Source organism: Eulemur rufifrons, chromosome 30 (genome assembly GCF_041146395.1).
Source record: "Eulemur rufifrons isolate Redbay chromosome 30, OSU_ERuf_1, whole genome shotgun sequence".
Taxonomy (NCBI): Eukaryota; Metazoa; Chordata; class Mammalia; order Primates; family Lemuridae; genus Eulemur; species Eulemur rufifrons.
Window position 1 is genome coordinate 120,078,305 of NC_091012.1, and position 26,840 is coordinate 120,105,144.

The 26,840-nt window shown below is 33.0% G+C and overlaps 1 protein-coding gene and 1 pseudogene across 1 annotated transcript in view; both read right to left on the reverse strand.

The window, feature by feature from the left end:
- The window catches only part of IL1RAPL1 (interleukin 1 receptor accessory protein like 1), a 1,283,297-nt gene that overhangs the window by 759,799 nt on the left and 496,658 nt on the right, over positions 1-26,840 (reverse strand). The gene's annotated exons all lie outside the window — the stretch shown is intronic.
- LOC138378533 (eukaryotic translation initiation factor 4E pseudogene) lies at positions 23,981-24,666 on the reverse strand (annotated as a pseudogene).

Here is a 26,840-nt window from a genome sequence, read left to right on the forward strand (position 1 = left end):
TTGGCATTGCTAATTTTAAAGTCATTGGTATTGCCCAATTTTGTTAAATGAATACTACAAAATGATTTCTTATAAGCCTTAAATAATATAAATATACAATAGTTTCCCTTTAGGCCCACAATGGGATATGGAAAAGCACCAAATTTACAGCCAGGCAAGAGAGAGCTAAAAAGCTCTCTCTTATGCAAACAAGCCAATTTGTAGAATATTTATTGTGGAATATTCATAGCAATTACCTCTTAAAACTAGAAAGTAATATTTGATCTAATCTGTGAATACAAGTTTACATTATATGTGATGGATACTGTTCTTTAATTATAAATGAAGATTATATGATATTGACAATCAAAGACACATGTTAGGGTGTTAATTAACTATGACTTGTAAGAGTTTAAATAATGATGATCCATTTTTTAGATATTATATTTCTCATAAAATTTAAAGAGAAACAAAATATTTCCCTAATGCTGGGTGAGTACTCTTGCTTGTTGAGTAAGAATACTATAGAGAACTTCAAGCATGTCCATTCCCCAGACGCTGACTCAGGGGTGGGGGGATTGGGGGGCAAGGGCAATATACGTAACCTAAACTTTTATGCCCCCATAATATTCTGAAATAATAATAAAAAAAGTGTTGAAAGTACAACTTTCAACCTAGAATACAATAATCAGCAAAAACATTCCTAAAAATATAAAAGTGAAATAGATTTTTTTAAAAAAAGAATACTATAGAGAATAATTATAAAAAACATAGAGATAAGTTAATTAAGCTCAATAATGAGTCATGACCTACCCCGCCATCTATGTTTTTTAATGCCTATGTAACTAATTTCACAGAATATTTTAAAGTATTAAATATCACCTAGCATGATGCCTGAAAAATATCAAGTAATCTATGAATCAGTTTTTAAACTGGAAGTAATGTAGTGGATGTGGTAAGCACAGCAAAACCCCCCAACTCCCACAAAGATATTCACGTCCTAATCCTGGGAACCTGTGAACATGTAAGTTTACATGGTAAAAGGGACTTTCCAGATGTGATTGAGGTTAGGGATTTGAGATGAGGAGATTATTTTAGATTATCTGAGTGGTCAAAACATAATCACATGAGTACTTAAAAGTGGAGAGCATTTTCTGTCTAGCATCAGAGGGTGATGTCCCAGGTGTTTTTTGTTAATTTCTTTAGGGTTTCCTACATAGTGGATCATATTATCTTCAAACAAAAACAATTTTATTTCTTCCTTCTCAATCTGCATACAGATGGTCCCTAACCTAAAATGGTTCAACTTATAATTTTTCAACCTTATGATGGAACAAACATAATATGCATTCATTATGCTACTCAACTTAAGATAGGGTTATGTCTGGATAAAGCCATAATAAGCTGAAAATCTCATCATAAGCTGAAAATATGATAAGTAAAAAATGTACTTTTGACTTATAATAATTTCCAGCTTATGGTGAGTTTATCCAGACATAACCTCATCATAAGTTAAGAAGTATCTGTACCTTTTATTTCCTTTTCTTGTCTTATTGCATTACCTAGGAATTGCAGTATGGTGTTGAAAAGCAGTGGTGAGAGGGGCCATCCTTGCTTTGTTCCTGATTTTACCAGGAAAGCTTTGAATTTCTCTCCATTGAGTATGATGCTAGCTGTATGTTTTTTTGTAGATGTTCTTTATCAAGTTGAGGAAATTTTCATTTATTCCTACTTTGCTGATAGCTCTTATCATGAATGGGTGTTGGAATGTGTCATTTTTTCCTCCATCTATTGATAAGATCATGTGATTTTTCTTCTTTAGCCTGTTGCTATGATGGATTAAATTAATTTATTTTTATTTTTATTTTTTATTTCAGCTCATTATGGGGGTACAAATGGGTGCATACCTACATGATGAGTGTGACATTAATTAATTTATGAGTGTTAAATCGGCTTTGCATAATTGGGATAAATTCCACTTGGCCATGGTGCATAATTTTATTCATACATTTTTGGATTAATTTGTTATATTTTGTTGAGGATATTTGCATCTATGTTCATGAGTGATATTGGACTGTATTTTGCTTCTCTTGTAATGTCTTTGTCTCACTTTGTAATTAAGATAATGCTGGCCTCATAGAATGAGTTAAGAACTATTCCCTTTGGGTCCATCTTCTGAAAGAGACTGTAGAGACTTGGTATAATTTCTTCCTTAAATGTTTGGTTGATCTGATAATTCCAGCATTCCTGCCATAACTGACTCTGGGCTGATGCTTGTTCAGTCCCTTTAAACTGTGATTTTTGTCTTTTAGTATGCCTTGCATTTTTTTGTTAAAAGGTAGACATAGTGTACTAGGTGAAAGGAACCGTGATAAATAACCTTTAGTAATGTAGTGGTAATATGTGGGGCAAGGGGAAGCATTTTATTGTCCTATAATTAAGTCTCAGTCTTTTGTTGAGTTTATTCTGCGAGACTGTGAGCTTCACAAGTGCTTTTCACTTGTTTTTTTCACCCTCCAATAGACAGGACAGAATGACCAGAGGAGTCCGGGGTTCAGTATTTCCCATTCCCACTGTGGATGCTAGAGGGAGCTAGAGTTGGGTATTTCCCTTCCCTCCAGGTTCGTTAGGTCTAATAAAAACCCCAGAAGGTTAGGCCCTGGTAAAACAGATTCTTCTAAGGGCAGACCTTGTTAAAAAGAACAGAGTTATCTGTTGTAGTTCAAAATCTTTACTTTTTTCCTCCTCTTGCTGGAGGAATGAGGGGATTTTTCTCTGGTATTAACTGTGAAGACCTGGGAGGGCTCTTGGAGATAAAACTCACAAAAGTATCAGGCTATCCTATGACTGGCCCCTGTAGTTTTTAACTCTCAGATTTGTCTACACTGACCCTCCAGCAATTCATCAATTACAGATTTTCCTACCCAAGAAGTGGTTCCCCTGGAGGTTTCTGCTCTGGTATATTGCAATTCTCTGTATCCCTCCACCTGTCTCTGCAATTTGGGGGCAGCTGTTTGCCCTGTGACCTCACTTCACTGATGGTAAGAAAAGAAAAGTTGCTGATTTTTCAATTTTTTTAGCTTTTTATTAATATTTGTTGTTAGGACAGAGTGTTGACTTCTAAACTCCTCACCTGCTGAATCAGAAACTGGAAGTTCACCTAACTTGATTTTAAATACTGGCTGTTGGCTAAGTCTCTTGTGAGTTTGCCAAAGACATGATCTTTTAATTTTGAGGAGTTTTGGCCCGTAAATGACCTTAAGAAAATGGTTCCCATCTCTGGATACTTGTACGATATAGAATAAAATAAAAGTATTAATATATATAATGTTTGCCTATGTGTTCTTATTTATAAACATTTAAAGATATATTATGCATCCTTATATTTATACAAATATATTTATATGTATTTAAATGTATTTTGACTATATGTAAGATATGTTTAATATATTTACATGTATTATGAGAACATATAGCACATTTAAAAAAATATGTTCCAAAGAACTCAGATTTTGGTTGTTTTGCATAAAAACTATATTCTTATTTGTTTGGATTAATACATGTACCCTTAAATTTTAAATATGATACTCAATGATTTTTGGATTATGTATTTTTTAAAATAATCCATTATCAGCTAATTATAAAGTATTCTTTATACATGCTAGGATATCATATATGTGTGCATAATTAAAACAAACAGCGTTTTGTATATTCTGTTGCAAATCTAGGTCAACTTATGTCAAAATCTCTTGTCCATTTTATATTTTTTGTCAAAACTAATCCATTTTTATGGGCTCAGCATGCTTCTGCTATACAACCCTGATACCCCTGATCCATTTATTTTAAAGTAGAGATTCCACATAAAACATAACCTCTCAAATAATGCTGCTACCACCTGGGCACAGTAAGTGTCAGTATTTGGGTATATTATTACAGGCTATGTACACTAATGTCTATCTTATTTTAACAGTTTAGCAATATATTGTGATATAGACTCTTGGCTTATGTGACTATTTCCTTAAGATGTCATCAGATGAGGGGAAATTTATAAGTGTATTTTTATTCAGGAAAGTAAATGTTTAGAGATAGGGACTCTTTTTACAACTTCTGCATCTTTGAATTTTCATTAATATAAAATCACAATAGATTCTGTTGATTAGTGGGTATCCATTAGGGTGTGCATGCATGAGTTAGAATTCCAGCTCTAGAACTTTCTGGCTTTGTAACCATGAGCAAATTATTGGAACTTCTGTAAAATAGGAATAATAATTATATCTGCCACAAAAGTGGACAGATGATACCTATAAAGCACTTTGATCACAGCATGACACCTAGTAAGCAATCAATGAATATTAACCATTATTATTATCAATACCACATTACTACTACATTTATATAAGTTTATAGAGAACACATTTTAATTATTCAGTATTTACATAAAAATAATTTGTGCAATTATGTTATACACTGAATAAGACAAACATTTATGCAACACAAACTGTAGGCTTTACATTAAAATCTGAAAAACAGAATGCATTTTGGCATGATAGTTCACCTTGCATTGCTGATGATATTTGAGTCAATTTATTGTTTGAGAGTACACGTTTTAAATGTGTTACCAAATTTTTATCTTGCTAGTGAAATCACTTTCAACAGCTACTGCAATGCTGAGATACAGAGAAAAATCAACCTGGACAAAACTGCTTCGGGGACTTTACAGGGACAGGCACGTTTAAGTGAACAACAAACAACAGACATGTGGGATCTGCATCAAGTGTTTGGTGTTATGATTGAGGTTGATGAATTTTGAAAGCCAAAGACGAAAGGGGGTTGCTAACATTTGAGATGAGCTATAAAATGCTATATTAAGAATACCTCTTCCATGGATTTACATACACATCTTTAAGCAAGAACCTATCTTTTATCAAAATTCATCTCTCTTTGGCCTTTTAAATGGTAAATGCCAATTGTTACTGATAGCACATTACTATTTCTCAAGTAATGTCTTATCAACCTTACCTTATTTTCCTATACTTGCTGTACATTTAAAAACATGTACAAAAAGACAATCACAAAAAGCGTGTGCATTATCTGTCCAATTCCATGAAGTAGTGTTTCTTATAGATATTGTGGAAATTTTTAAATCATAGAACTTATCAATTCAGTAACTTTCAATAGCTTATCTGTCCTTCCCTCTATTTCCTATTTTTCACACTTAGGTTTTCATTGAACAAGTATTTACTTAATACCTATTATGTATAGACAGTATGCTCATCACATAACTCATCTTTTCTATTTTAAATCAAAAGCATCTTCTCTCAGCCTTGCTACAATCCTTTGTTACTGAATTATTAAGTCTTATTTGCATTTCAATGTTCACTAGCACAGGATTCATTCCCATATCAAGTCCTCACAGTTTTGTTTTTTTTTTTTCATCAGAGCCCATTATCTACAAACTCATCAATCACATCCTAATCACACAATACCTCTTCTTTAATTTTCATTCTCTTCTTACTGCTTCTGCATCATTCAACACTGCTGAACACTTTGTTCTTTTTGAAACATTCTCCTCCTCTGGTACCATACCACCTTCTCATTTGATAGTTACATGAGGTAAAATATATATATGAAATACCTACCTAAGTACTACATATGGATGATATTCCACAAAAGCAAATTCTCTCTGACTGGACTTCTATATCTCCAGTTCTGACTCTTCTTGGGCTTTCTGAACACAAACATTTTTGTTTGGGGTATGTGTCTGTCCAGCATTACATAAAGCACTTTCATTTAACACATTCACTCTCTCCCTTATATGTCTCCATTAACTACCTGTATATGCTTACCACTATAATATTTATTTCCCCAGGCTTAACTTCTCTCCCAAGTACTCTATTGTATTTGGATCTCTGCGCTGAGCCTATCATTGGTATATGCCACAGGCATTGCTTTATCTTTCTTCTCAAAGCAGCTCTTCTCTCTGACTTACCTACCTGATAATATTTCCACCAATCTTTCAATAATCTCTGGGTTCAAAAATCTCATTCTCATTTTTGTTTTCTTCACCACTTCACAACAAACCAATTGTTACGTGAATTTTTCTATCACAGTGACTTTTACTTCTGGTTCTTATTCCTTTTTTCCTTTCTCATCTCAGTAGTTTAGATCATTGTACAAAATTGCTGGATTGTAACCTTTAATTTGTGTTTCTACTTCTCATCTCCTCCTCCCTCCGTTGTTGTTTTTGACTGGATCAGATTAATCTTCTGAAAGTATCACTTTGATCGTGTATTTTTTCAGATAAAAAAGCCCATATAATTCCCCCCTTCCTACTGGATAAAATCTCAGTTCTTATCTAAGCATTTTAGAAATGATACACAAAGAGTGTGGCCAACCTGTGAGTAAATCTAAATAAAATCAATCATATAAAATTATAGCTAAAATATCTAATATTGAAGGTTAAAGTATATAAAATAGAACTAACCACTGGGTAATGGGAGCAGGTAAGATAAGAGGAAAGCTATTATTCATAAAGTTTCTTACTTTTTCTGAAAAGAAAATTAAACAATTGGTTACTTTTTAATTTGCTAAATAACTCATAGTAAAATTTTAAGAGTAATCACTAAAATAATAGAAAGACTACATAAATTGCAAAATGGATGAGGGAAAATTGGAATAGGAATATAAAACTCAATCACTCCAAAAGAAGGCAGTGAAGAAGAAAAAAAAAGGAGCAAAGACAAAGTAAGTCAATAGTAGAAAATATCATGCTACAAGTAAATTCAAGTATAAAAGTAATTATGATAAATATCCATGAAAATATGAGTGAACTAAATACTTCAGTTAAAAGACAAAAATGGACAGACAGGATATCTGTCTAGATAGATACAGATATTTTTAAATCTAGCAATCTACCTTTTATAAGAGACAGAGAGAAACATACCTGAATACAAAGAACAGAAAACTTGAGGATACAAGGTAAAGATATGCCAGGAAAACACAAACCCAAATAAAGCTAAGGTATACATTATATAATAATGGATCAGACAAAAGACTACATAATAAAAGAATCAATTCTCCAGGTAAATAAAACTATTCTAAACTTTAAATGAATTCAGAAAATAGCCTCCACAGATACAAAGGGGAAGAAAATTACCTGGACATTACAAAATAACTGATCAATTCTACAAATGATATCATTTGGATATTTGACCCTCTAAATCTCATGTTGAAATTTGATCCTCAATGCTAGAAGTGAGTCTTAGTTGGAGGTATTTGGGTCATGGGAATGGATCCTTCATGAATGGCTTGGTGTCATTCTTGCAGGATTGCGTTCTTACTCTTAGTTCCCACAAGGTCTGATTGTTAAAAAGAGCCTGGCACTTCCTCCTCCTCTCTTTCTTGCTCCTCCTCTTGCCATGACATACCTGCCCAACCTTCTTTTTCCACCATGATTGGAAGCTCTCTGAAGCCCTCACCAGAAGCAGATGTCTCACTATACTTCTTGCACAGCCTGCAGACCCATGAGCTAAATAAACCGCCTTTTTTTCCCCTAAATTACCCAGCCTTAGGTATTTCCTTTATAGCAATGCAAACATATTGAGACAAAAAGCTTAGCAGGAGATTTCAACACATACATATGGAAGATCCCATCAATCCAATTAACAAGCCTGATTTAATGAACATGTAAAAACCATGTTCCTAAATGTGTACCCAATACTTTCTTCTTAAGCACATATGAAACACTTGCACAAAGTTGCCATGCGCTGTGCAATAAAATAGTTTTTGCACATTTTAAAAAATTATATCACACAATACAATCAAGTTAGACAGAAATAACGGGAAGATAATCAGAGAATATATTTGTAAATTAAAAAACCCAGTTCTAAATAATCCATGGTCAAAGAAGAAATCATAATGGAAATTTAAATTTACTTAGAAATAAATGAGCAAAGTCCTTGAGATACTTTGAGGAATATTTTTTGAAATTCTTAATATTTATAGTAGAAAGTTAACATAAATATATATCATAGCAGTTAGAAAAAGAATAATTAAATACATTCTAATAAAGTAGAATAAAATATAATAAAAATATGAGCAGAAATCAATAGAGAACATCAAAACAGCCAATATTTGGAGAGACAAAATTTTAAAACTACTTGAAAAATTGATCAGGACAAAAGAAAACACAAATAAAGGGAAGGGGTGTGCATACATTCACAAGAGACTCTAAAGCTATTAAGAAATTATGCCCATAAATTTGAAAGCTAAATTAAAATGTACATTTTGAAACACAGAATTTATCAAATCTGATCTAAGAAGAGATGAAAAACCTGAAAATTAACTATTAGAGCAAAAACATTAGTAGTTAAAATATCCCCTTAAAGCAAATACCAGTGTCACGTGGTTTTAAGCATGAGTTCTACTAAACTTTCAAAACACAGATGATTCCTAACATATAGAATATCTTAGGAAATAGAAAATGGGAAAATATCAACTACAAAATGAAGCTAATATAATGTTGATACCAAAACTAAGTAGGTCAATATAAAAAGAGAAAATCATTAGCCAATATTTCTTGTGAACATAAATAGAAAATCCTAAGCAAGATATTGGCAAACAGAATCATGCAATGTATTAAAAAAGATACAATGCATTACAAAAAATCTATAGCAAACATTATATATGATGACAAAATGCCAAAATAATTCCCTCTAAAATCAGGAACAAATAAAAGATGTCTATTACTGTTTCTATTCAGTTAGACAAACAAAGATAAAATGAGAAGTAACATAAAAACCTATCATTATTCATAAATAACATGATTGTCTGCATGCAAACCTCCTTCAGAAGATGTGAACACAAATTATTGGAATTAATAACAAAGAAACTAAGATGTCAAGATACAAGATTTATAATATGCATAAAATCATTTGCATGTTTGTATATTGGCAATAGAAAACAAAGCTTAGAAAAGATAGTTTATAATATTAACAAAAATCATATAATATTAACAAAATAAAACCTCAAAGAATAAAATCTATCACAAGTTATATAAGATCTTTATGAATAAGATTTTAAAGTATATTGAAAGACATTTAAGCCCATGTAAGTTAATAGAGAGATACAATGCTAATGGGTAAGTAGGTTCATTATATAAATATATTGATTCTCTCTAGACTGATCTATAGATGCAGTGCATACCAACTAAAACAGAAATTTTTTTCTTTGTGATACTTGGCAAAGAAACAAAGAATAGATGAAATACCCTTGAAAAAGATCAGCAAGGTGGAAGGACTTGTCCCACCAGACAGAAGAAAAACAGCGATGTAACTGAGACAGCTAGCTAAACACTCCATATTCATACTCTTCCATATTGTAGAGATGCATATGGGAAGCTGCTCTCCATCAGAGAGCAATGTTTTCCAGCACCCATTTCATCTATGTAGGGCTAAGTGACTAGTTTTCACCAGTGGAATATGAGCAGTATTGATATGATCATTTGCAAACCAAAATGTTTAAGAAGCTGGTATGCTTCCTCTACCCTTTCTTCTTCCACCTGCCAGCTGGATGAAACAGACTATAACGCCCTAGTGAATGGTAAGACATGAAAGGGAAGGATCATGGGTCATTGAACAATCAAGTGGAAGAAAGCATTGGTCTAAACCAGTCACACTGTATTAGGCCACAGAAATTTGGGGGAATATTTTTTATAGCAGCTGGCTTTATTCTAATACATTGGATATTGGACAGGGGTAACTACTGCAGATAAGTAGAGAAAGAATAGACTCTTCAATATATAGTGCTGCAACAACTGACTATTCATACTGAAGATAAAAAGAAATCAAATCACTCTCTCACACCATTCAAAGACTCAATTCCTAGACTACACATTAAAGGTGAGAAGAAAATTTATTAACATTCTAGAAGAAAATATTGGAGAATATTTGAATGATCTTATAGTAGGGAAGAATTCTTTACGACTCAAAAGCAATAACTATAACAAAAATATTAATAAATTTGACTTTTTAAAAGTTAATAACTTCTAATATTCAAATTATATAATTAATAAAGTAAAAGTACAACCAGGGAGAAGATATTTGGCAATATAAAAGCTGACAAAAAATATGATATAGAATAGAAGGGAAAGACAGTTGCCTCTTGTAAAAAAAAGTTCTATGTCACCATTAACCAGGGAAATGTAAATTAAATAAGACATTACTTTATTAAGGCTTATAACAATATTAAGGCTTGGAGAAAGTGTAGAAACATGTAAACTTTGCACACTAACATTTTTAGGAATATTCATAAACCATTTTGGAAAATAATATGGCATTACCTTGAAGTTTGCTTGTGCACATATATAATGACCCATCATCAGTCTCACTCCTAGTCACTAGCCCTGAAGAAATTCCTGCTCATGTACACCAGGAGACACATTCAAGCATTCAAGAATTCTCCTAGGATTATTGTTTGTTAGAGCAAAACTTGAGATCAAGTCACTCCCATCAACAAGAGCATAAGTAAAAGGCATCACATGTTTATATCACTGAATACTAAATAGCAGTCAAAACGATGGAGCCACAGCTGTACTCATCAGTGTGGAGGCATCTCAGAGAAAATATCGAATTATAAATGAGTCATAAACGATTATATGTATTATCACATTTATAAAGAGTTCAAAAACACACAACAAACTAGCGATATATTATTTAGGAATGCATACGTATATAGTAAATCTTTTTTTAAGGGAAGTGAATGATGAATATAAAATTCAGAAGCACAGTTATCTTTGCAGGAGAGGGAAAAGATTAACATTTGGTAGACACACATGGGACTCCAAAATATTGGTACTATTCTGTAAGCTAGGTAGTATTTATATAGGTGTTCATTTTATTATTCTTTATTTCTTATATATGTACATATCATTTGTGTCTATGAAATATTATATAATAAAAAATGTTTAAAGTGAGTTACAAAACAATCTTTCAAGCATGATACCATTTTTTTCAAAATACATATTAATATATAGATAACATATATGGATGGGAAAGACATAATCTCAAATGTTAATAAGTGGTTATCTATGGCTGCGGTCCTCAACCCCCTGGCTGCAGAAAATGTGTCTTCCATGAAACTTACAAACCAGGGGGCACATCAGGAGGTGAGGTGGGTGGAGTGGGAGAGCAGGAAGCTTCATCTACACAGCTGCTCCCCATCCCTTGCATCACCGCCTGAGCTCCACCTCCCCACCGTCCCCACCCTCCAACCCACATCCATGGAAAAAATTGTTGTCTTCCATGAAACCGGTCCCTGGTGCCAAAAAGGTTAGGGACCACTGATCTATGGGATGCATGATGGTTTTGTTTTTTCTGTACAAATCAGAAGAAATTAAGCACAATACAACTCTCCTTACTAAATAGTAATAGTATCAGATGAGGCTGTTAGAATCCTGGCAAGAGATAACAGAAGAAGGTATATGAATGGCAATGAAGGGAACTTAAGATTTTGGCAAAGAATTCAGTGTCTCACAGCAACTACACAATAATGTCCCATGTGTGCATTGCATTCCGCAGCACTTAAAAAATAGAACTGTTTGTTAAATCACCCCCCAAAAAACTCATTTTGAAATATGTGAAGCTCCAAGTCGGCTCAGCATTACAATATTAGCAATATTAAATCAAGGCCAAGTTGATTTGGCACCTTTGAAAGAACAGAAACTAGGAAAATGTCTCGAAACCACCTTACAATACCTAAACCTAATCCCAGTCTTTACAGCATTTTAGTGCAATGCTCTCTAAGGACATACTGCATAAAAACTGGCTTATCAATGTTTAACAGACTTCAGTACAATGTTGAATATAGGATTACAAACAAATAGAATCACATGAGGTAAAATCGTTAAGTTCCAGACCATTGGCAGCTAATTGAGGAGAGGGGAATGGGAGGAGATAATTTCTGTATTTGGACCAGCAAAAGTAAAAATAAAGATTCTTTAAAAATCAGAACATACACATAAGATTTAGGTCATGTTTTTCTTTAACTTTAATTTAGAAAAAGATTCAAGAAAATGGCTCAATGATATAAAGGAGAGCATAGGAGAAGTTGATCATTACATAAAGAAAGGCAGCAATATTAAGTACTTTTGTTGTTGTTTTGTTCAGGCTTAAATTGAAATGTAAAGAATTTCACCAAAGCCTTTTTTAAACAAAAGACTTCTGGTAATACAGCTGAAGCGTACAATGTGTAAGATAAATGCCTTGAGGCTTAGAAAGTTGCTTGAAGAAACATCTTAGACAAAACAGAAAATTCTTATAATAGTTCCATGAAACCTTAAAAGGATAAAAGGCAAGGATCATCTAGCAAAACTCTCTTTTATATTTTTTTAACTCTAATCTAATGTTGGAAATTATTTTTCCTTCTCATCAAAGCAAACTGATGCAGTTCTCCCCAAGCCAATGTTTCAAAATATCATTTGACTTTCTCACTTAAAATGACATTGAAAGAGACTTTTTGACAGTGAGAGATAAACTAAAAGAATATTGTTGAACCTAAATTTTGGGGGAAAATTTGTAGCTAAATCGATCTGAATACAAACTGGCACTTTGCACTCAAAGTAAACACCTCCCACAGCCCTAGAAAGGTTAATATACAAGAAAGGGCACTGCTTTGTCCTCTACACATAGCCTGGTTGATTCAAAATCCATTGATCAAAAATTATATCAAAACCTTTGATGTTTCTTACCACAATATCAGGTGTCCTAAAATAATTTAATGTTACTAAAAATAAAATACAGGAAAATTGAATATAGCTACTGATATTTTATTTCATGATTTAACTTTAGTAAAATTGAAAAAAGGAAAAAAAACCCACAGTGTTTGGGTGCTTAAATAATCTCCTGTGATCTATCCCAACCTTCATCTTCATGTTTTATAGGTGGCCTTTATAGTCTACAAAAAAAAGAACAGGTACTTTCGGAAATGACAAGGATTTATTTTTTTCTCAATGACCTATCACATCCTTTAAAAGGGGCGGAAAACCACAGGTCAATTTTCAAAAAGCCTGATTATATCGTTTTGACTCTATGATACACTCAAAATACAATTATTTACTTTTCTTGAGCATGTTCCTTTGTAAACTAATACAAATACACTCTTTCCTCCCACATTTTTCACATCTTTTGTTTTCAATTAAATGCAATTCACTGCACATATGCTTTAGTTTATATATTATATTTTTTTCTTTCTGAGTGGGAAATACATTTGCCAAATTCAAAATATTATTTCAGAATGAAGGAAAAAATATGTCTTGCTCTGGAAAACTAGTTGTCAATGTCTATTGAAGCTCAGCATCTGTATGCCTTATGACTCAGTAATTCTTCTCTTAGATAGGTATCAAATAGAATTGCATGCCTCTATTTATGCAAAGACATATACTAAATGTTCATATACTAAATGATCATTGAAGCATTATTCCTAATAACCATAAACTGGAAATTAAGCAAGCAGTAGAAATCATATATAATTGTTCATTCCCCACACTGTAATACTATATAATAATGAGAATGAACTATTTATAACTACACGCAACAACATGAGTAAATGTCACAAGCATAAGGTTGAATAAAAGAAGCTGGACACAAAGGAATATATCTTGTATAATTCCATTCATAAAATGTTCAAAAACAAGAAATATGACTCTACGTTGTCAGGATTCTAAATAGTCATTGCCTTTGGAAGGTGAGGTGAGGACTAAAACAGAGCGCAAAAGGAGTTTCTGGGGCCCTGGTAACATCGTTTCTTGAACTACCTGTGCACTGGTTCCTCAGATGTGTACCATTTGTAAAGAAACAGGGAGCCGTCCACCTATGATGTGTGCACCTTTTAAACCAGAGAAACATCTACTGCCAGACTTCTGTTAGGTAAACAGTAAGTATCTTCATGGTCTAAACCTCCAAGAATTGACTGTTATGTGAAGCCAAATACATCCTGATGGATATGTGCTCTCTGTGAAGGATCCAAGTATTGAACCAATGACCAAAAATTTAGCACTAAAGGTAATATCGTGTCATAAATTCAGTCTCATTCTGAGTGTAAATGGATCAGGTAAGACAGAAAAAAAAGTTTCTTGAATAAGTCTGATGTATTTTCAAATAGACCAGGAAGAACCCTCCTTCTGTGGATCCTTAAAAAAAGAAAAGAGAATCTTGTAATGTTTCTTTGTTTAAAAAAAAGTGGGCAAAGGTTCAAGCTTGCTGCTGTTGTTCTTTTTAAAGCACTTTCTGCTAAATCCTACTGAAACCTCTTTTGGATGGAAATGTTTTCTTTCTTTTCCTACTGATAACTATAAATTGAGTTGAAATGTCCCAATAAGGCAGGAAAAGTCTCTCAAATGCAAAGTGTTTTCAATGCAGATATCACAAGGAACATATGCCAAATCAAACAGCATCATAAAAGCCTGAATTCAGTAAGAACATTCCAATTTGAAAAGTTTATTTTTAAAAATGTTCTCTAACCAAATGTAAGTTTGCATACATTAAATGCTTTCGGCAATAAAGAGAAAGGGTTTTGTAATTCCAATGAGTGAGCTCTTAAAGCCAACAGAGAACAAATAATAATTTAAGATTCAAACACTTGCAAAGATTCTAGCTTCTTGGGCAGTATTTCAGATCACTGAAAAAGATTACCTTACTATGAAAGAAAAAAAAGTACTTACTATTAAATAAGATAAAGAAAAATTCATTTAGAGCTTACCTTGAATAACTAGGTGTTCACATAAGAGGACATATCATGGGCATTTTGTTTTTGCCCGAGGGTAGACAAAGAGGTAATATTTATACATATTTGACCATGAACTGAGCTACTGAGTTATACCTATTTTATGGGTCCTGTCACCCTTCAGTAAGCAAAAGAGAATGCAGCATAATATTTGAACTGTGGCAAATATGTGTTTCAAACAAACAAAAAAAAAACAAAGATAAGATGTTTCAAGAGAAACAAGAAAATATTGAATAATAAAATTCTGCACAAATAGAAGATATTGATTGTTACTTATTAATACTTAGAATTTTTGGTAGATTTTGAAGAACATGGCATATTAGAAAAACACAGAACTAGGAATAATGACCTTTTCTCTCTACCTAGATTATGCTCAAATTTCCACTCTACTACCAAGGAGAATCACAACATCACACTACATACATACACAGGGAAATATTCTTAGTCCTATTATTTTTAATTTCTGAAGTTTGAAATGTATTTTTTCATGAATCTTCATTGAATCATACTATATGATGTTTGATTGTGTTATTTCCTTACAAGTCAAGAAAATGCTTTATCCTTAACTCATTCCATCTTAATTTTTTCCAGATATTTTCTCAGAATATTTTAGAAACCTAATTTTTTTCAGAATCCCATTGGGCCCTTGTGCTAGAGGATATAATGCCAAAAGAAAAGGAAAGAATGAATCTCTCTTGCCCTTAAGAAACTTGCATACCAATATATGTGTCTGTGTGTATTTGGGGAGGAATGATAGAAAGGAAGAGTGAAGGGGTTGGTGAATTACAGATCATGATTTCCACAAGAACACAGAAGCTATACTACAATAACAGAATCATTCTTCCTCAATAGATTGTAACCCCCTTGAAACACACCCTAAGTTTTATTAATATTTAGCTCCATAAATCCTATGTTTAACAAAAGGTCAGGCACATATTCTATGCTCAAAAAGCATTTGCTAAATGAATCAATGAATGAATAATGGAATAAATAAAGACATATTGACAATGAGGAAAAAATGGAAAGGAAAAATTAACATGGTGTCAGTTTAGTTAAGGTCAAGTTTATGGAAGAATTACATCTTGCCTTGAGGATTAATGAAATGCATTCTAGGGAGAGAGTATGTCTTTCAAAGTAGAATGAGGAGGACTTTTTATAAGGATAGAATGTAAAAGACCTTCATGAATGTGAGGCTGCAAAGGTGCAAAAAGGGGAAGGAGCAATGGGATCACCCTGCAACAGGTGCAGCCCATTGATGGCTTTCTGGATTAAAAAAAAATCCATGGAGGATTATTGAGCCCAGGGTGAGAAGTATATAGCAGCATTATGAATAGATGGGTTTGAGGAGAAATGGCCAGAGAAAAAGAGATCAAGCAAGAATTTCCCAAGGTCACATATTTACAATTGACAAGAAATTTTTGTGTCCTGACCAAGATTGAGATGTTGATGACTGAACTGTCCCAGAAACATTGCAAGGAAAGAAGCTACAAAACATGGCAACAAAATTATGGAGGTTAAAAAAGAAGCAAGATCTCTCCAACATTGCAAAGAAGGAGGAAGATTTGTATTTATCCTTTGCACATTTCAATTTCTGGCAACTTCTGTGATTATCTGTAGCAGCAGAAACACCTCTGAGTATTTGCTAAGAGCAGTTGTACTTAGGGTCTGTTCTAGGGACAATTTTTTTCCTGTCACCATGGCAATGCTGCCAAAATAAATTATCTGTGTAAAGTTTCATTCCTTACTTCAAACATTTTAGTGGCAAAATACTGGATAGGAGGGATTATCATATTTAAATATATCACAAAGAATGTATTTTAAAAGATACATTCCATTTAAAGGGGTTCATATTTACATTTCTCTTTGGTTCATTGACTGGCTGATTGATTGATGAGTACTATAGTTGATATTATGGATCAGTTACCACAAAGCCATTCAGGACCCTCTTCTCCACTGTTTCCCTTTATATAAAGGCTAGAAAGTTAAAATATTTACCTTCATAGTTACCTAACCAAGTTTTTGCCAAGATGATGGAAACAGAAATCCTTTGATAGGAAGACCAAGAAAGATTTTTTTTTTTTGCATGGATAGACTCAGCTAGCATTTCCTACCATCATACCCAGTCTTCCTTCTATATTTCCTTTTAAGCCCTTCACTCTTATATCTTCCTGGAATGTAAATGCAATACCTTACTTCCGCCATTCTGTGAACATGAGGATGAAACCTACAAATCAAAGGATAGTGGAGCAGAAAGATGGAAGAAATCTTAATTCTTAGTGGCACATCAGTACTCAAATTTCTGCTTCTGTATTTCTTTTCATATGAGATAAATAGGCCATTACCTGTTTAAGCTGCTAATAGGTTTTCTGATGGTTACAGTTGAACATATTCCCAAAACCATCCATTATATACCAAAATTGGTATATAAAAGGATACATATGATAAAATATTTATTGTTAAGGACTCAAAATCTAATAATGGCAATAGCTACTATTTATTGAGTGCTTAATTTTTGTAAGACGTTGTATTAAGCAATTTATATAAATAATCAAACTTAAACTTCACAATAAAACTGTGAGATAAGTGTTATTTTACATCCCCATTTTAAAGATGAGATCTTGAAGTAGAGAAGGCTAATATGCCTAAAGTTACATATCTAGTAAACACTGAGGCCCAGAATGGAACCCATAGAGTTGGACGCTGGAACTGAGGATGTAACTACTACATGTTAAACTGAATTTGGCTTAAGGATGTCTCTGTACTTGAGTCCTTAGTAAGAAAATACATAAACTAACTGAAAGCCCAACATAGGAGCATAATTTTATAACAACTAGTTACGTTTCAGCCAATTAGTAGCCAGTAGCTGAGCTTGGTCAATCACAGGTAGCCAATGGATCAGACCATGTTCAAATGAGTCAAACGCCGAACTATAACCAACCAAGCTGTCTTTGTACCTCATTTCCATTTTCTGTGCATAAATGCTGCCTGTCCATGCTGCGGAACAGAGCTTTCTGAACCTCCACTGGTTCTGAGGGCTACATGATCTGCAAATCATTCTTTGCTCAATTAAACTCTGCTAAATGTAATTTGTCTAACGTTTTTCACACACATAATACTAGGAGAGAGAGAAACTAATATAGGAATAATTGTAAAGTTATAAAAGAAAATCTATTAATAATAATATATGACTGAAATGTTTTGAGGATCTTAGAAGTTATGGAGGGAGTGTGTCTAATATAAAAATACTGAAATAAAGGGATATTACTTATTTCATTATAATTATTAAAAGAACTACCAACCTTTCATTCTTAAAACTTTACAAATGTCTATAATTTGCTGCTATTATGGTATAATTGCTTTTTATCACTAGTTCAACTAATGGACCAAATTGTACATTATCCACTAAGGGAAGCAGTATAACATGGTATCTACAAACTAAAGTTGTAGCATGAGATGGACTTGGGTTTAAATCCTAGATTTGCCACTAAGTAACCTATGAAACTTGGCTAAAAATTTCTCCTCTGAAAATGATGATTATAATTTTGCTATCTAGCAATGGTTTTGTAAGGACTAAATAAGCTGACATTATAAAGTGTTTTGTAGACTGCTTATCAAACAGTAAACTTTCCATAATCACTATTATTATCAATGGTCAAACATATTGTTCTGTCACCCAAATATCAATATACTAAAACTTATGGCTTGCAGACTTTGAAGGAAATGATTGAAGTTCAGTTTTTACCTGCGTCCTTAGTCCATATACATGTGATAAATTGTAATGTTTGCAATATCCACTGATTAAAACTCTTCCTAGAATGGCAGCTAATGCTATCAGATTTTAAAGTTTTAAGAACATTATTAAATACATAAGAAAGATGTCTCTGTTCTTATATGCTTCCATTGTAAAAGAAAATCAAAGGACTAAACATCTTTTAGCATTTTTTCCTTTAAATACCAGATAATCAACACCACTTTGTAAACTCTTTTTTTAATGCTACTTCAGTTTATGGGAAATGTATACTAATAATACAGTGCTTCTCAAACTTTCAGGTGCATGTCAATAACCAGGATCTTGTTCAATTTCATATTCTGATTCAAGGTCTAGGGTAGAGGCTGAGGTTTTGCATGTCTAACAAGCCACTAGGTGATGTTGAAGCTGCTGGTCCATGGACCACAGTTTGAGTAGCAAAGCTCTAATAGGAAGCTTGGAAATGAAACATTTAAATAATAACACATTACAATAATTTAAAAGTGATGAATTGACACCAAAGGTAAACAGGATAACACAGAGGAGAATATTTGTTTAAAGTACAACAGCAGCAACCACAACAACAATTCAGGGGATGCAATGAATAAGTGGAAGATGTAAGACAGAAGAAAAGGAGAAGAGTAAAGGCAGAGAGGCAGTAGTAGCATGGAAGGTGGATGTGTAGTAGGACACTAAAAGGAATAGAGCAGAGCTTTAGAAGAAAGAAGAAACTATGGGGGAAACAGAAGGGAAGTATGAAAGAACTATAGACATAACCCTCATTCATAGAAGGCAAGCTTCTCATCAAGTAGTAGTTGGACAATTGTGAAATTTCACTACATCTTTCAAGTCTTTCTAACAGCCTATGTATTAACTAGAAAATTTGTTCCCTTCTAGTAAATTGGGTAAAATGAATATAGAGATTTCAGCTTGCATTTGACAAACTTTTATAAATCTATACATAGTTATATCCCACAGCAGGAACATAGTAACTTTGCCCACAATCAAAAGAAGGATTTAGGAGTCAGAAAGGTCATTTAAATCTAGTCCCTTTATCTTCAGCAGGTTTGCTCTACTTATGACCAGGTTTGAGACGGTTGAAGGACATGATTAAGTCCATCGCTTCTGATCAGTTCAAAGACAATTGCATGTGAGAGGCGGTGTATAATCAGTAGAGATTTTAAAAAACAATGAAAATGGTGAAAAAAAACCACAATTACTACATATTTAGTCTTTTGGTGAAAATGCTTTTACTGACACTTTTGCTCTGATCCATAAATTCAAGACTGATTTAATTTGTACAGGACCAATGCAAGAGGTGAGCTGAATGGTGTGCATGTTAAGCCGTACAATATTTACTGAAATCGGCCTCTGAGTATTGGGGGGTACGATACTTAACTGACATAAGTGGTTTTATTTTCAATGCAGATGAAAATGTTCTGTAATTAAATACCCAATAAAATGTAGATCAGCAAGGAAGATCAGGAATTGGTTTTAACTACCAGAAGGATCAATCCATATTTATATTTGATGAAAATGAAAATGCGTAAGGGGCTAAAAGCTTAAACAACTCCTTGGATACTTTGGGAATATGAACAAATGGCCTTCATAATAATTATTTTCCCTGCTGTTCCCAAATGGAGAAGCTTCAGTACTTGCTCTGCACTTTTAGAAAAGAGACCTCGTCTTGTGCGTGCATGTATTTAAGGCACTCAAATGTGTCAATAGTTACAAGAGCATATGAATGAGATATTCTTTTTTTTTCCCTTGGAATTCCAAGAATCCATCTAAAATTCCTATGGGTTTATGACCTTATGAAAGAACTTTTAAAGTAAATGTAAAAACAACAAAAGCAAATACAATAATACAAAAGTTTGGCAGGCAGGGCAGGATTACCAGTTTGATTTTCTATTCTTCTTCTGTTTCTATGACATGTTTATGATATTTAGTAAAAGCGAAATGATAGTTGAAGTGTAGGTGTTCCAATATTTTCTCAGACTTAGGAGGAAGTTATAAAGTATATTACTGACTTCCTGATTCCATAAATTAACATATCAATGTTTGACTTGAGGATGAGCTTAGTGACTAAGTTTATAGCTTAAAGGAATTGTTTCAGATTTATGTTCCACTGAATCCTCCTGACACGGATATCAGAATGAAAAGGTGTGTCCTACATATGTCCTTTCATTTTTTTAAAGTTTTTTTTTTTTTTTTTAATTTTTGGCAGAGCCAATATTAGCCTAGGGTTGAATCTTTCTCACCCTGGGAAACTTTTCTACATGATCTCTGAATGATGTCAAATAATTCTGAGACGACCAAAGCACACACTTTTTACTAAATTCTTAGGCCTGAAGCTCATGTAAAGGCCACTTCAGTGAATCTCTTTTAGCATTAATACCTTGAAAATCTTTCTCATATGTATATATACATACACACACACATATATATATGTATATATAATTTCACATTTATTACATGTTTTTCTAGTTCAAATCATTTACTTTCTTTAAGGAAGTCTTTATTTCAAGGAAGGCATATTTTGAATTAAATGCTAGGACTTGAATATATTATTAAGAGATAAGCTGATCAAATGTCATTGTATAAGCACAAATAATAACCACAGTGGGTGAATACTCTGAGTTTCCATCCAAACAATGTTTTTTATAATTGACAACTGACCTTACATTATAGGTATTTTCACCCCAGAAGTTGGCCAGTGTTTGAAAAACAAATTAGATGAAAACTAGATTCTGTTTGGGTTGGCATATCTATGATAAAATTATATTTGCATTAATATACATAGATTAATTTTACAGCTATATTGGTTGCACCAATATTCTTTTCCAGGTAGAAGACTTACTGAAGCAATTGGATTCTAAGAACAATGGCCACATTTGAACCTGTTTCATTAAACTGTTTCATTTCTTTCTAACTCTTAAAAAAGTCCCTCACCAGGGCATAGTTAGATAAAACAACCACAGAACTGTTTTTTGCACAGTACTTACACTGAGCAGTATATTAATAAGTATTGTTTGACATAAGTTCAAATAAACTTAACTATTTTTCATGTGAGTCCTAAAAATGTTCACAGTGATTATCAAGAACAATTAAAAAGTCAATGTTGATACTCCTTTAAATGTAAGAGAGTTAAATTTTGTACTTATCAATCAATCTCATTTTGAAGTGGTATGAACAAGGTGCTTGAAGCATATACTTTCCAAATAAACAACCAAACTTTTACAAGATATGTCCAGGACTTTTAAGTTTTATTTGTATTGACATTAAAGACAAAACAAAAATTCCCTTCAAGGTACTAGCAAAAATACAAAACATGCCTCTTAACTTCTTATGTCTATGTAGCCTTCTCAAAACATATTTTAAAAGATGGCAAATGCAGTATTGCCACGAATTCAAATTACATCAGGAAAGCTCACAGTATAAAACTAATTCTTTTGAAAAGTACCATTATTCCTTGAGAAAATCATGAGAGATATCTAATTTATTTCTGTACAAAAGATTAGATTCACCAAACAACAATACTGTACATGCTACAAATGGATAAATCTTGCCAGAATACCATTAATTTAAAATGTATATATTCATTGAGCTTACCATGTACCAGGCACTATGATACAACATAGGTTAGTGGGCTGTCTTTAAGCAAGGGGTCCTCAGCCCTGAAGCCTCAGGAATATCTTGTGGACTGTATTTGAGGTGAAGCTTGAACATTTTCAGTTTTTAAAATGCTAAATATAAAAGTAATTTGGGTACCCAGGCTATTCTGAAAGCTACTGAATTGGAGCAATGCAAAACTACTAAGAGAAGGCCTCTGGACTTGCAAAGACTACCATGAAATGAGTGATATGGTGAGAATTGCCTTCTTTACCATGACTCTAACTGTTCCAGAGAAGCTAGCAAGAAGGAAAAACCAGCACCTTTCTAATATGTAGGGTAAGAGAAATGATAACTCTACAAAAGCAAAGAAATAAAGGAAAACATGTCTTCATTTGCATGGAAAATAGCATCATATTTTATCAAAATATATGATTTCCATACCTTCTTGGGGAAGTAAGAATACTTCATCTTTACTAAGAATAAAAGAATAATATGATCCATAAAAAAGAAAGACTTTAAGATACATGAATGTGAAATTCTCAACTAAGGTAAAAGAAATTGCTCCTTTAAAGCAAAAGCTATAAAAAAGAAATGGAATTCTCATTTAACTGAAATTAAAAATCAATGTAAATGGAGAAAGATATACACAAAAATCTTAAAAGTGGTTAACTCTAGGCAGTGAGATTGGTAGCGATTTTATTGTTTTTCTAAAGTATATTTTCTAAAATTTCTTAAACGCATAGGAGCTTCTCTTAAGTAAAACAAAAAGTTCTAGAAGTTTTAAAGATACCACTAAGATACAACTAAAAAATCACCCAATGACATCATAATGCAATACTGAATTAAAAGGCAATCATTGTACATTTCAGAAGTGCATTACACATTCTAATATTTTCAGAGAACTCATTTCCATCTTATTTTAAAATGGGCATATATACACAAAAATATGTAAAATAGCTATTATAAATTTATATCGAAATCAAACATTTACCAAAAGATTTGTAAATTTGCAACTGGTTTTAATGGTCAGTGTCCCCAAGGTGGGGTATGCATACTCATCGTACAAGAAATCATTTTTGAAGGGTAGCCAAACTAAACTATAGGTGCTTAGGTTGTGAGGACGGGGTGGTAGAGATTTGACCAGGTAGGGGTAAACAATAAGCAAATCAAAGAGAAATAAATGTTTCTTTCCCTGGTTCTTCATAATCATATTTATACATTTTTTACACATATTCTGGATCCTTCAACAATGTTATATGGGGGGGGGAAAGAAAAACAAAAGCAAAACAAATGAAAAACTGAAATCAGAGTCACTAATGTTATCAAGTAGGGAAATAAATAAATTAAAATCTAGCAGCCATCAGCAAGAGTAGAGCAAAGACAATGCTGTAAAAAGAAACAAAGAAAATTGCTAGAAAACTGTATGCATCATATTCTTTCAAACCAGCAAAATATGCTCCTGCATACAATGGAATATAAACAGAACATTTTTCCTGCAAGGCATAGAAATACAAGTTGTTTTCTGAATACTGTGGATGGGTAAAAATGTGTTTGTCATGGCAATTCTGCTAAACTATTACAGAGTGGGCCAGGAACACATTTATGGATTCTGGGGACTATGTGTACTGTACTTCTTTGATTGGGATAATGGACACTCTAGCCAAAATTAAAAAAAAAAAAAAGCATATGAACACAGAAGTACAAGACAAAGGTAAATGAGACTTCACTTATATCTTAGCAACATTTAGATGGAAATCAAATTTAAATGCAGTCCACTCTACTTGTGAAAAGGCTTTAGTCAGCTCCCTAATCTGGTTTGCTTGACGCAGTCTCCTATGAGAATACTCAGAAGGTATCTTCTTAAACAACAAACCTATTTTTAGTAGTGGAGCTGTTCTTAGTAGCTGTGTCTGCATGAGACTGATAACCAATCACTGTCTTTGGAGGAAGCCCTAACTTTTCCTTGTATTCCCTCTCTATATGTGTAATAGCTTCTCTGTTTTCATACTCAGTAGTCTATATTGCTATCTTATCATCTTTAGCTCTAACGTTAACAACAGCTCCACATACATCATCACTGTAGTCACCAAAAGATTCTCCAATAAGGCACAGCAGTGTCTCTAGCCAAAAGCGATCAAGGTCACTTCATCTCCACTTTTTGTTCAATGTAATTAGCCATCATCTTCCCCATTTGTTCAATGTAATTAGCCATCATCTTCACCATTTGTTTTTCTCATCTTCCCACATAGGGTCAACACCATCCTTAAAAAAGTGAGTAGTTACAGCTAGGCATTAAATTATTAGACAACTGAATATAGTTTGTACAGAGCTCAAAAGTCTTCAACAGTATCAAACTCAGAGATCAAAGTTTTGCTTGGCAAGCTTTCTTTTTATCATTTTTTAAAAAAACAGAGTGCCCATCTGTTTTGTATAGGATGTTTAATATAGTGTTCTGGGTTAGCAACCTTATGATTAGATTCTGCTTTCTCTTATTGTGTAGGTGGGGGATTAGGAGTAGGTGTGGTTTCCGGTTCCACAGTGGCCATCTGAGGTCCATTTACACAGTCTTGGTCAGGCTCTGGTTTCTAGGGAAGGGCTGGACAAGAAGGGTTGGGTGGATACCTGGGAATGATTCTGCAGGCTTGGGTTAACCTGCATTCTGGTTCCTGGGAAGGTCCCATACACCAAACCTGGAGCCAGAGACCAGGTCCTTTGGATATGAGGCAGAGCTGTAATGTCCAATACCTTGTCATTTCTCACCCAGGCAGTCAGTTTAGCTTAAGAGACTAGTCAAGTCACTTTTCCTTGGTTGACTAGCTACAAAATGGGAGTAATAATTGTACTTACCTAGGATGTTTGTAGGGAGGGTTAAATGAGATGATAATTAATATAACATTTTAGCATAGTACCTGACATATAATAAATGTTCCCTTATATAAGGCAGTCTTTCTATTAATACATTATCCCAGCCAGCATCCTGGGAACATGTTTTCCTATAATTCATATTTTCAACTCACCAACAAGTGCTGACATCCAAGATTGCCTGATTGACCTCGTTATGGATTCATTGAAAGACTTTATTTACAATATATGAAGAGATGGCTAAAAAATCTGATATAATTTGTTTGTAAGTATCTTCTAAGCATCATGGCAGCACATTAAGGATAGATGCTTCAGATGGCCCCTTGACACAAAAGCTTGACACAAAAGTTTGCTAAACTAAAATCATTTATAGCATGTTGTCTAGGATTGATCTCAGTGTCCAACATTATCAGAATTAGTTAAATGGTGTGTACCTTTTCCTACACTTACTGCTAGGTAGCATTAGAATAAAAAATGGAAACTTTCTGTTAGCCAAGAAACTTCCTTCAACTTGAACGGAGCCAAACATGCCATTATTGCTGGTTGATGAAATACAGTCAAATTTTTTTCCTGAAAATGTTATTTCATTTTTGGTAAATAAAATAGGTATAATAATGCTTTACTTATATTAATAAAAACAATAATATGATTTTTAAAAATTATTTAAAATGATAGCCTACTATTTATAGATATTCTAGCATTTTTCATTTATGGAAGTAATATAAATTTCCTTGTAAAATATATTTCAGCAAAAACTGAGATGACTTAAGTAAAGATATTAAGTACATAAAGCACAGGTAGTAATCAGACATGGCAGACATAGACAAGGTGGTGCTTGAAGCACTTAAGTTTGTGGAACAATGTGTTATTTTATGTTTTTACTCAAGCAGTGGAAACAATACAATAGGTTCTTATTTTATAACTTGATTCTTCTTTCAAAAGAGCCACAGTATTCAAATAAATGTGTTTGTTTGAATGGAGTCTTATTAATATAAATGTTTTAAATAAGAAAGACGTAGTCTTTATTATCCTCAAGTAAACACTTATGTTGCATAGCAATAATTACCATTTGACAATTAATTAGCCAGAGTACTAATCAGTAGCACTCAGTTGAAGTGCCACCTAGAAACCCCAAGAATTAAAGCAAGTCATCAAATTGATGAAAATGAGAAGGAAGCTAAACAAAAATGTTACTTTTTAGTATAGATTTTCTATTTTCAATGATTGTTCAAAAATATACTATGCATGTGCAGCCATGAACCTAAAAATTAAATATAAGAATTTCTTGAACCAATTATTTTATTTTACATTTTTGGCCATCTTTGAGGAAATCAGGGAAAAATTCCTCCCAATTTACTACATGTCAAGATCCTTATTCTTTTTCATTTTCTCAATATTTAAGAACAAAGGGTTTGGGAACTATTGTTTCATTAACTTCTAGCTCCATTTGTGGTGGACAATTTTGATGCCTTCATTGTTTAGGTTATTGCAATTCTGAGCCACATAATGCTATTTGAAATAATACGTGTACTCCCTGTATATTTTATGAACTACATGGAAATATTAGACATGTATTTATTTTTAAATCTAGACTCTCAAACTTCAAATGATCGCATATTTTTACAACTGATTTTCACAGGACACATCTTTTAATGAACTTTAAAGGCAAACAAAGAAACTAAGACAGTCACGATCAAATGTTTTATTCTTTCATCAAAGCAGCCAAAAATTATCACACTTTGGGTTCTAATATCTGAAAGTAGAATGGATTCAGCTCAACCAAGAGAAGCCCCAGTCCTGTATGATTTTTCTGAGTCTGTTTAAAAATCACAGTAACTATCAAGATCGGGGGAGGAGG